Genomic DNA, 13,427 nt, shown 5'->3' with positions numbered 1-13,427 from the left:
ACTGGTTACAGAGTAAGATTTATTATTATATCAGCCTTACAGCTGTTTTATTACATCTTCACTATCAGTATTTTATAGCATGAATAATTGACAATGATTCATTTTACACTTAATATGTCAAGTGCATTTGACATCAAGATAATTGCTTAAATTAGGCAAAAAAACTTAAAATTATTAATTAGAAATATGATGTGGTACAAAGTACAGATAGTTTGTTTTGAAAGGGTAACTAACAGCATCAAATTAACACTTTTCCTAGTTGTTAAAGGGATAGTGCTAGCTTGTGAAGATATTCTTGATCACATAGTTAAAGGAGAAGTCTGTCGATTTATAAAATTAGGTAGTCGGTAAGGGCAGGCGGAAATTGATTACAAGTACGGACTCACCTCTCCCCGTGAGTGGCGGGCCAAGCCTTGGGACCCTGGCCAGGTTCCAGGATCTCCGACACTGACACGTCACCACCCAGCTGATGGACTGGCAGTGACTGGGCAGAAAATGGCTCCAGTCACTCATTGGCTGAGCGGCAAGTCCATCTGCCATGACAGACAGAGGTCCTGAGGCCATTCCCCACGGGCACGGAGTGGAGTAAGTCCGTACTTGTAATCAGTTTCTCCCCTGCCCATGCCGGCTGCCTGATTTTATAAATTGCCGGACTTCTCCTTTAATATATATCTTCAAATATGTTCCATAAATATATACTTTTGTTTTGTTCACACCACACTTGCAGTGTATGCCTGCTGCATATACAGGAAAATGTTTAATATCTGTTCTGCTTATGCTTCAGAATTTCACTTTGAGATGGTGAGTGGTCCTTTTTTTTTTTTTTAAAGGGTGCTTTCACACGTACAGGATCTGCAGCAGATTTGATGGCGCAGATTTGAAGTAGCAGATTCAAAGTAGATCTGCAGCTTTAAATCTGTGCCATTAAATCTGCTGCAGATTCAAATCTGAACCATCAAATCTGCTGCATATCCTGTCTGTGTGAACGCACGCTCAATGGCATTTGATTTAGGTCAGAAGAGGCAGTCATTTAACCCAGCTGAAGCAGTGCACAGGGGCATGTACAGGGGCAGGCACTGTTGCTGGCCAATCAGCATTCATCTTCATTCATTTATTCCAGTCTGTGCAGAGCAGAGGGGCAATTGACATAATTTCCTGCATTTACTCTCTTTTCTGTTGTTACTTAAAGTGAATGTACCATCAGTCCCGGGCTGAAGCACTGGAGGCGGGCCTACCCACCCCCAGTGCGAGGAAACCCCCACCCCTCTGTGATACAGCTGTATTGATTCTAATATAGCCGTGTCATAGAGGGGCGTGGATTTCCTCGCACTGGGGTGGGTCGGTCCACCTCCAGTGCTTCAGCCCGAGACTGATGGTACATTCACTTTAAGACCAAATGGCCTTGTCATGCAGCCTTGACTAAAGTGAACACCTTTACAGGCAGCAAAATAAATTAGGTAAATTGCAAATATTTAGTATATTAACCCCCCTGCTATTAGTAGTGACAGAGCCCATTTAAAGGAACTTGTCAGGTCTCTTAAGCCATATGAGCTACATACTGTGGGGAGCTTAGTATTCTTGTTATTTTATCGAAAATGGCGCAACAAAAATTTAAATGAAATGGGGCATCTATGTCACCTGGGCTAACCCACCATACAGATAGGTTCATAGGGGCTACTCTGGTGATACATCTCCTAACCTTTAACAAATGACTGATCATTTGCTAACATATCCTGCTCCTTGACGGGTGTGATAATCAGCATTATTTACGTCACTTAATATAATAATTTCAGATCAAACACTCTGCAATATCTGATTTATGTGATAATTGGACAAATGAGTCACTTCTATCCACAGATATGATTCCAGACCAAGGAACAAGCTTACATTTTGGGAATCAAAATCGTTCAAGGGGAGCAGATGAAAAGGTATTTGCAGTAATGGGAAAATGGAACCACAAGGCTTCAACTAGATACCTTCACAGAGAAAGAAAAAGTAGCAAAATGCCTTCCGAACCCCTGTAGCCTTCAAAGGGATCTGCAACGCAGGGCATCTGGGTGCCCACAACTGATTTCATCTTTAATGTATTTGCATCTCTGATGTGGCGAGTGAATTAGAATTCATTTTACAAGTAGAAAATTGTAGCTTGCGCTGTTGCGTGTCAGCGTTGCAGAGGTCTTGCGTCCAGCTTTGTATAGAGCCACATGGAGTCAAGATGAATCACGTTTTTTTTGTTACTCTTCCAAAAGGAAAAAAAAAAAAAATCTCTTGACAGACCAGAGCTGAATACATACATTTTCTGTTCTATTGTGTTCAATCAGATTATTCCCTGTCTTCTGTGGCATCATTTTGTTTTCCCAGACGATTCCTGTGCAATAGAAATATTAGAGATCACCCGGAAAAACTAATTGAAGTGGTAAAGCTACAATCTGTATTTCTTAAATAGTCAGTGTTCCTGATGTTCATTTTATACTCAGATCAGACACCGCATGTTACATTGTTAGATGAGTTGGCTCAAAATACATGAGGGATTTAATGTCTGCCAAAATTACCTTTCATGGAATCACTTATTATATCCCGTTTTATTTATTCCTCGTTTTCCCTATCTGCTAATACATTCCCTCTTTTAATGATATTCTATAACACCCTCCTTATATATTTGTTGTCACTCTGCTCTTTTTCTTCAGTCGTCCTTATTAATAATACATTCATTTTATGCCACTTCTGCTCATTATTATATAATCCTTGTAATTCTGCTGAAGCTTTTACTGATGCAAATGATATTCTTTTAAGGACATAAGTTTGATTTCATTTATGGTACATTAAAACATACAGAAGACAGGTTTGTGTATAAGCTTCAACGAAGAATTTCTAACGCAGAGCATCTTGCCAGGATCTAATAAGGCACATTTAATAAAGTGTCACTGGTGAAAATAAAAACTGAGTTCAATATATAAGCAAGCAAATAATAGTAACAATAAATTACCATGTCATAAATATATGTGCTCTAATTATTGGTGTAGGCCAGTGATGGGGAACTTATAGCTTCCCAGCTGTTGCACAACTACAATGTCCATCATGTCTGGACAACCAAAGTTAAGGTGATCCCCATCATCTCCATCAGGGATGATAGGAATTGTAGTTTTGCAACAGCTGGAGGATTGACAGTTTGTCATCAATGTAGTGATGAGCGAATAGTGAAATATTTGAATATTTGATATTCGTTCGAATATCTCCCTGATATTCGAATATTCGATCGAATATTCGATGTCATTAACCCCTTAACGACATCGGGCGTAAGTATACGCCCCCGCAGGGTGGGCTTTAACGCAAACGGGCGTATACTTACGCCCTATGTTTCCCCGATCGCTGTGTGTTCACACACAGCGGTCGGGGAAGATGGTATAGCGGTGAAGATAATGTATAGCAGGCCATCTCTGCTCGTCGGCACGGGGGATGATTAACCCCTCCCATGCCGACGATCGCTGCTATATGCTGATCTATACAGATCAGCATATAGCAGCTGAAAACAGCTTTCCAGGTCATCGGTGACCCGGTGACCCGGAAAGCAATGGCGATTGGTGCTGTCTGAGCGACGGCAGCGTCGCTCTACCGCCCCCTAGCGGCTGATCAGTGAATATCATTCACTGATCAGTTGCTTTGGGTTAAAAAGATTTATTTATTTTTTTTTTCAATTTTTTTTTTCTTTTTTTGCACCCTAACGCTGCTGAGTGCTGATCAGCATCGCCCGTAAGTGCGCCGCTGATTAGCAACTCCTCCTTTTTGGCGTAGGGGCGTTTTTCCCCCCTATATCCTACCGCCACTGGCTGCTGATAAGTGCCGCACATAAGTGCGGCATTTAGCAGCAGCTCCTTTCTTGGCAAAGGGATATTTTTTCTTACACTACACCACTACACATTTACATACCCTATATACCAATCCCCGTATAAAGATGGCCCCCAAGGTGTTTTCGGTGTCGGACGCATACATTATTATTGCCTCCGACACCGAAACAGCCAGTGAGGATGAATGGGGGGGGGGGGATCCTTCTTTCCTCCATTCATCCTCATCATCCTCATCATCCAGTGACGTGTCTGGGGGTAGCGTAGCGTACGCTGCCCCCCAGACACGTCTTTTCCACCAGTACCGTCCCAATAAGAGATGACGGTATGGCGTGAAATTCTACAAACTCTGTGAGAGTACCTCAGGGTACACTTACAGATCCAGGGTACGTGCACACTGCGGAATGGCGAAGGATAACCCTTTGTGCATTCCACAGCTGGCACCCGCCGGTGGACTGATGGAGGCGAGCGTCTCCACCCGTGTCATAGACTCCATTCTATGCACGGGCGGATTCTGTCGTCCGTCCAAAGAATGAACACATTGGACAGAGGGCAGAATCCGCCCGTGCATATAATGGAGTGTGACACGAGCGGAGACGCGCCTCCATCAGTCCGCCGGCGGGTGCCAGCTGCGGAATGCACAAAGGGTTATCCTTCGCCATTCCGCAGTGTGCACGTACCCTTAGAGTGTATGAAGGAAGGGACACCCAAATCCAGCCCCCAGATGCCACCCCCCCCATCTTCGGAGTTAGTGGGGAGATCATTCGGGAACTGATCTTCCCACTGCTGGATAAAAGTTACCACCTGTACGGGGATAACTTTTATACCAGCCCCCCCTCTTCCGGTCCCTCGCTGCCTGAGCTACTGTAGCTTGCTGCACGATCCGTAAATATCAGAAGCAGTAATAAAGCCCTAATATTTAGCAGCCATGGAGCGGACCCAGCGCTTCTGAATATGAAGGACCCCGAATCGCACCAGGACAACATTTTCCAGGTGACATCCCCCACACTGGAAAACAGGAGACCCCAGAAGAAGTGCAGAGTGTGGTGTAACAGGGGGATCAGGAAGGACACCATTTTCCAGTGTGACACCTGTCCTGATCCCCCCGGCCTCTGCATATTTCATCGCTTCAAGGCGTACCACACGTCATTGGGGTTCTACATTTTCTAAATTCTGTCCCTTATTCCTATTTCAGGGGTCACGTTGATCCAGGGATTATTCTGATCACCATTATGGAGTCGGAAGGAATTTTTCCCCTTTGATGAGGCTACTGTCGTCGGCCTTACGAGGGTTTTTTTTTGCCTTCCTCTGGATCAACACAGGTTGAATTTGATGGACACCTGTCACTTTCAACCTTATAAACTAATAATTGGCCTAATACCCCCAAATAAATTAGAATGGTCCCTTTTCCCCAGCTAAATAGGTATGGCCGCCATTCCCATTAGAGGATGTCATGATGCAATTACAAAGCCTCTGTGTGGCCAGGACAGTAGAAACACCCCACAAGTGACCCCATTCTGGAAACTACACCCCATAAGCAATCTAACGAGGGGGGCAGTGGGGATATGGCCCCCTAGTGACGGCCACATTTGGGCCGTGAAAATGAAAACATTTTATTTTTTATTTTCATGGCACATGTTCCACTTATGTGCCCATCACCAGTGGGGTCCATATGCTCACTGTACCCCTTGTTGGATTCCTTATGGGGTGTAGTTTCCAGAATGGGGTCACTTGTGGGGGGTTTCTACTGTCCTGGCAGCACAGGAGCTTTGTAATTGCGACATGGCCTCCATCCTCCATTCGTGCCTCTAAATGGCGCTCTGTCCCTTTGGTGGCTTGCCCTCTGCCCATATGGCACATTATATCCACATGTGGGGTATTTTCTTACTCAGGGGAAATTACCCTACACGTTTTGTGTTCACATTCTTTTTTAACCCCTTGTGAAAAAGGAAAAAATCAACATTTAGTGTATAAAATGTTTAATTTTTACACTAAATCATTGATCTTGTCTTGATTTTTTCATTTTCACAAGGGGTTAAAAGAGAAAAAAAAAACTAAATGTGTAGAGCAATTTCCCCTGAGTATGGAAATACCCGACATGTGAACATAAAGCGCCATGCGGGTGCAGAGTAAGCCTCCAAAGGGAAGGAGCACCATTTGGCTTTTTGAGGCTGGATTTGGCTGGAATGGATTTCGAGGGGCCATGTTGCATTTAAAAGGCCCCTGTGTTGCCAAGACAGTTGAAACCCCCACAAGTGACCCCAATATGGAAACTACACCCCTTAGGGAATGTAACAAGGGGTGTAGTGAGCATATGGACCCCACTGGTGACGGGCACAAATGTGGAACAATATGGCGTGAAAATGAAATATTACATTTTTTACACTATAATGTTGGTTTAGCCTTAAATTTTTCATTTTCACAAGGGGTTAAAAGAGAAAAAAACACACAAAATGTGTAAAGCAATTTCCCCTGATCCGTAAATACCCCACATGTGGACATAAAGCGCCATGTGGGCGCAGGGCAAGCCTCCGAAGGGAAGGAGCGCCATTTGGATTTTGAAGGCTGGATTTGGCCAGAATGGATGATGAACGCCATGTCGCATTTACAGAGCCCTCGTGCTGCCAAAACACTGGAAACCCCCCACAAGTGACCCCCATTCTGGAAACCACACCCCTCAAGGAATCTAACAAGGGGTGCAGTGAGGATATGGACCCCTTGATGACGGCCACATTTGTGCCGTGAAAGTGAAAAAATGAAATTTTTCCCTTTCACGTCACATTGTTCCACATTTGTGCCCGTCACCAGTGGGGTCCATATGCTCACTGAACCCCTTGTTAGATTCCTTGAGGGGTGTAGTTTCCAGAATGGGGTTACTTGTGGGGAGTTTCCAGTGTTTTGGCAGCACGAGGGCTCTGTGAATACGACGTGGCCCTTGAAATCCATTCCAGTAAAATCCAGCTTGCAAAGGCCAATTGGCGCTCCTTCCCTTTGGAGGCTCATCCTGCGCCCGCTTGACACTTTATGTCCACATGTGGGGTATTTCTGTACTCGGGAGAAACTGCGCTACATGTTTGGTGTTTTTTTTTCTTCTTTTATCCCCTTGTAAAAATGAAAAATGAATGCTAGAACAACATTTTAGTGTAAAAAATAGATTTGTTCCTTTTTTACACCACATTGTACTGAAAATCTGCGAAGCACCTGTGGGGTCCAAATGCTCACCGCACCCCTTGTTACATTCCTTGAGGGGTACAGTTTTCTAATTGATCTCCCTTTAGGGGTGTTTTTTAGGTTTTGGCACCCCAGAGCCTCTGCCAACCTGAAGTGGTACAGTCAGAAATGACCAAATATAACGGAGCCATTGAAATGCACTAGGCACTCCTTTATATCTGAGGCTTGTGGTTGCGTCAAATAGCGCAATAGGGCCACATATGGGGTATTTCTATAAACTGCAGAAATGGGGCAATCAATATTGGGGTGCATTTCTCTGCTAATATGTTTATCATTATGAAAGATATTGGATTACAATAAAATCTCTGCACAGAAAATAAAAATTTTCAAATTTCTTACACACTTCGCTTTTTTTTCTGTGACTCCCCTAAAGGGTTAAAAAACTTTCTGGATATGCTTTTGCAGAGTTTGGGGGGGGGGGGTGCAGTTTCTGAAATGGGGTGCTTTGTGGGGCTTTCTAACATACAGGCCCCGCAAATACACTTTGAAATTGCATTTTTGGTTGCATCAGATCCAGAAAAATTGTAATAAAAAGTGATCAAAAAGTTGCATTTATGCAAACAAGGTACCGATAGAAAGTACAGATCATGGCACAAATAATGACACCTCACACAGCCATATAAGCATGGTGATAGAGCAATTTTAAGGAACATTAAAAAAAAAAGTTTACATTTTGTAAAAAACAGCAATTAAAATAAAAGTTATAGAAGTTACATATCGTTGTAATGGTACCAACTTGAAGAACATGTATAACATGTCAGTTTTACCCTAGGGCGAATGGCGTAAACACAACTCAATCCCCCCCCCCCCCAAAAAAAAAAAAACAGTTTTATTTTAAATTTCATTGCACATACTCTATTCGCAGCATACTTTATTCAAAAACTAAGCTTGTCATTGCAAAGTACAGTTAGTGGCACAAAAAATAAGGGCTCGTGTGGGTCTTTAGGTGAAAACATGCAAGCACTATGGCCTTTTAAGCAGGAAAAAAATGAAAGCGCAAAAATAAAAATTGACTGTCTTTAAAGGGTTAATGCTACTTTGTTTCAGGTTACTTCAGTGTGGTTAATTGTTGCATAAAATAACCCATAACCTATGTTCCCACAACTTTTTTCTTGTCCGTTTACAAATAACGTCCGGTATTTTGAGGATTGCCCGCCCCTCCCCCCTCCATCAGTGCAATAACAGCTGCTAGTACATTATTCTAGTTTAGGTGGACTCATTGTCCATGGTTGTGTCTTTAATTGAAAAGTCCATTGAATTTAATAGTAAAAACGGAGAAAGGAAGGTGAAAAAAGAAAAACTTTGCGTGAACAACAAAAAATAACGTCCGCTGTTTGCAAAAGACATCCGAAAATAATTGACATGATCATTATTTTGACGTCCGTGCAGGTAACGTCCCTAATCCTTCATTTTATACAGTGTGCTTTAGGCGTCCATCATTCCATTGACTTCAATGCATAGCATTGCAGTCAGTTAAATCACTGCAATAACGGAGGTATTTTTAAATCGAAGAAGCGGGCGCCTTTTCTCTTTTTTGATGTTGTTGAATACGCCATAAACACTACAGACCTACAGATTTTATATGCAGAACTGGAATGTGGTTTTGCATGGTTGCAGCTAGAATAATTTGGCTCTCTTTTGTATCATTATGCAGTATGTGCAAGTAAGTTTATTTACAGGTAACATTCATACATCTAGCCAGAGTCCTTCCTAAATATTCATGTGTTTTTTTCAGGGTTCATCTAGATAAACAATGTAAACAGCAAGCAACAAAAAAACAACACATTAGGTTGTAGAAAACATTTCCTATCTTAAGAGGAATAAAAAAAAAATCATCCCATTGTAGCATGGTAATTACTGGATCTACTCCTTATCTCCTGCAGCCTTGAACTCAAAACTTTTAATTCTACCTCTTTAAGAGTCAACCATTCCAACATCTTGTAACAAAGATCTCCAAAGTCTAACTTGGCTTGCAGTACTCTAGACGCAGTCTCTAGACGCAGCAGATGCCTGTATATAAATAAATCATTACACAGATATGTATTGACCTTTGATACATTTACACTTATTGATTAGGTCACCTATAAGTCAACAGACAATATTTAAAAAGAAAACAAAACATTTGCTAAAAGGAAAGAGAAAAGGAAGAGAATTCTTGTGTAGGATCTTAATGGTTATCGTGCCTCTTGGTAAAAAGCAACACATTCATCTGTGATTGTTGTGCTTGGAAAAATAACATCCTGTAGTGCCTTAGATTAGCCATGGAATTGGCCAGAGAATGTTGTCTGCTGCTTGCGTTCTCATGTGTAATATTCCTGGAGGCCTCAGGTAGTGAAATCAATTCAAATGTATTTATGGAGAATAAGGTCTAAATGGAGCAAATGCTTCATAGTCCCTTTTTTTATCTTCTTTATTAAAGCACAACACAGAGTACAAGGCTTTGCAGGTAGGAAAGAGAATCTTCATCAGGTAAATGCATATTAAATTAAGGAATAAAACATATCCCGTACTTACACATATGTAGCTACACTATCTTTATGTATTCCTATTGGTCAATGGTAATAAAGAAATAAAGTCTCTGACATAACCATAGGTATCATATAGCCTAAGAAGGGTTAGGGAAAGACACAGAGAGTGAGTCCTAATCTGATCCCCCAGCTGACCCTGCCTACTTTCCTCAACTGTCCTAGGGGACTGCGGACAACCAAGGAGATGGTTCCTTCTTGCAATGAGGTGATACATGGAACAAGGACAAGACAAACTTACCTACAAGGGGAAATGAGCAGGCAGGAATCATACCAAATGGGCAATAAGGTACAAAAACAGAATCCAAGAGAATAGTCAGGTAACAAAGCCAAAGTCAAGGAAAGCCAGGTAACAAAACTAGAAAAACTAGTCCAATAGCCAGTATGGAGTACAGTGCACTGGTACACTATATAGGAAGTCAGTGATCCGGTCCAGGATTTGATTGGACCACAGATACCTGCACACAAACACTAACTCTCACACACACTCACACAAACAAAGTAAGTGCAAATTGAGAAACCAGATGTCAATCACCTAAGCAAAACAGAGAATAACTGTGAAGTAACCAGAGGGAAGTCAGAGGAAGACACGGGTGTGCCAGATAATTCAATACTATGGCAGAGGAATAAGAGGAGTGTTTAGAATGGAGCAGATGAAACAGAGAATACAAGCACTAATTCATGGCCAAAAGTGCAGTCTCGGTTGTACTTCATGAGCTGAGGACTGTGCTGAGGTCTGACTAGGTATGTACTTGAAAGTCTCAGTAAGTATGTGGAAACTTCATAACCAATTAAACAACACCAGCAGTAGTGATAGGAATAAATAAAGATTATTTGGTTATATGTGTTATCTTCAGCCCCTTTATAGTTCTCTTTTCCTTCATTTTTTAAATTCAATTTGAAACAGCAAACAAGTTGGTTGGGTTTACAATTGATTCAATGAGTATTTTGTGGTATATTTCTGCTAGTTAGGAGAAAAGCATTCTGATGTATGGAACAGCCCCCCCCCCCCCCCAGATTTATTGCCTCCAATGGATTGAATGTAGTCTAAAAGTGACTATGTACAATCTTTTTTAAGTGTATGCTGTTTTTTTTTCCAGGACTCAAAAGTGTGGCACTGCCCTAGGTGGTAAGACCTGTAACAATAATGAGAGCCGATTGTGACCCCTGATCTTCTATGTAGGTCAGTGCTTTAATAAAAGAAAATTTAAAAAAGAATCAGTAAAACAGTGGTTTAGCTATTGTAGCTCTGATACATCACATTTAAAATATTTTATTGAAGAGCATATTAATATAGATATAGTACAGTATAGTAAATACATGGAACAAACAAATTACCAAAATTAAATATCTCATTGTTTTTGAAGACTGACATGCTGCTGAATCTTTGGGATCATTTGACCAACACAGGAAACGATCCAGTCTCCATAAAAATCTATTCTATAGCTATCTGTCACGTCTGGAGTCATGGATCCGCTGTACCACCACTAGAGTTGATCAGGGAGTGTAGTCTAAGGGTCTGCTAGTTGACACCAGAGCCCGCCGTGACGCAGGATGGACTTGCTGTGGCAGGTGACCACCAACCCCTAGTTTGGCTTGCTAGTGGCGGTGGGCAAGGTGTAGCAGGAGACACGTAGGCAGGCGAGCTGGAACTCAGCAGGCTGACCACGCTGTCCAGGACAGACAGAGGCAGGAACGCGGCGAGGTGAGGCGCTCACTGGAGCCGAAGAGACAGCAGCACCGGACTCCGCTGTCACCAGAGAAGAGGGGCAGCGGCGGCGGCCCGGAGCACGAGACACCGCTGCGGCCCTGACACTATCTTACTCCCCTCCCACAGCTGCACAGTAAGCTGTGGCTGCTGCGACGTTAATTTAAGATTCTTGGATGACAAAGGCACAGAAGCTGCGCCTATGTAATCTGCGGCACGTCCCGGCTGTCAGTAATACCAGCGACCCACCGCAACTGTCAGCACTGGAGCTGCGCTTCCAGCAGCTGTACTCCGGTGCTGACAGTTAACCCTATAGATATTGTGGTCAGCTGTGATTGCAGAGCCCTGATGGCAGCCATGGACACCGGAATCCTCAGGCTTCTGGTGTCCTGGCTACGGAGGTCGGCAGGGAAGGGAAGGAAGGTCGGCGCACGGATGCTAGCTCTGCTCCCTCCCCTTTCTCCCCTGCTGCACAGGCTTCTAACAGCGGCATTGGACAGAAGAGAGGGGGAAGAGCTACAGACTTCAGCTTATGGGATCATTAGATTCCCATAAGCTGAAGTCCAAAAGGGACATGGTCATGAAAGGGTTACGTTACAATTCTGCTATATTACAAGATCAGAAAAGACTGAAATATTTGAATCTGTACAGTCTGGGGGAAATAAGGGAAAGGGGGGGGGGCATGACTAAAACTAAATAGGCTAGATAAGATTCAGGAGGGAAGTGTTTTAATAAAACAAAGATGAACACAAGGGGGTTAGGTGGGAGAAAGATCAGAAACAACATAAGAAAATTACTTTACTGAAAGAGTAGTAAATGCTTGGAACAAACTTCCAGCAGTTGTGGTAGGTAAATCTACAATAACTTCATGTAAACTTGCCTGGGATAAACATAGTGTATAGCATAAGTTAAGAAAAGAGGTACTAAAAGGACAGAATATGTTTCTTTATGATTATTAGATCTCTGTTGTCCTATGTATTTGTTCATAATAATGAAAAGTTAATATGAAGAAAACAAAACAACAACAAGAGTAATTACATATAGCCTACACAAAACTAGCCTTGTAATGTTAGACTTTCTTATACATATAATCATAATCCTACAGAAATGGAGTTGCCCTTTCAGAAAGACAATTGGGATTCATGAGTATCCATGTATAGTTGTGAAAATGCACAATAAAATGCTAGGTTGTGATATGCAATGCATTTAGGTATGACTAGCGACCAGAGCATCCTACTAGATTGCATTGTAATTCTTAGGAAATAGTGCTCTAAACCTGTATTAGTCCTTAAACTTCTCTCCATTCTCTAAGATACTGTAGAACAAAGAAAATGTATTTTATTTTCACTTTGTCTGCAAAGACGGTATTCATCTTAGGAACACTTTTAGTGCTTTAAACACATAAATAAAAAATAAGCTCATGGAAATGGAATGATACTGATAGAATGAGGGCATTTCGAGTGCATGAGTGTATCATTTATAAACATTGGTATTTCTGTACAAATTAATTTTTTTCTGTTCTTAAAATGCTTCCCACCATCGGAATTTTCTAAATGGAAATCTCAACTTCCCTTTCTTTTATGTTATTTTAGGATAAATCAAACTTATAACGGCTGCATTTCAATGTTTACAAGTAAAGGTAAAAAGTTATCGGCCCAAAAAGCTTTTAGATTGGCCAGACAATATACAGGTATTTATACTAAATGACCTCTTTAACCCCTTCCCGTCAGTAAAGTGTATATATACGTTTCTACTGCATATACCCCGTGCAGTAGGAATGTATATATATGTTCCTGACTGAGGGGCTTACTGATATGTGCCGGACCGCTACAGTAAGAGCGGTTCCACACACATCAGTGTGTCCAGGAGCCAGAGGTAATGAGAGGCAGCAGCAATCCCGCAGCTGCGTCTCATTAACCCCTTAAATGCCTTGATCTATGACGATTGTTGAGTTTAAGGTACCCAGTGACAGAACAAGCTTCTGTTATTGAGTGATCAGGACCCCTGCAGCCGTGCCGAATCGCTTGTGTCAACCGGCGGGAGTAATCCACTTACCTCCATCCTGTCGGATCGGCGATCCATGTATAGAGTCTGCTCTCAGGCAGGGTCTATGCATAGATC

This window comes from Dendropsophus ebraccatus, chromosome 2, assembly GCF_027789765.1.
Source record: "Dendropsophus ebraccatus isolate aDenEbr1 chromosome 2, aDenEbr1.pat, whole genome shotgun sequence".
NCBI classification, from domain to species: Eukaryota; Metazoa; Chordata; class Amphibia; order Anura; family Hylidae; genus Dendropsophus; species Dendropsophus ebraccatus.
The sequence above is the reverse complement of the archived record's forward strand: the minus strand, read 5'-3'. Positions refer to the sequence as shown.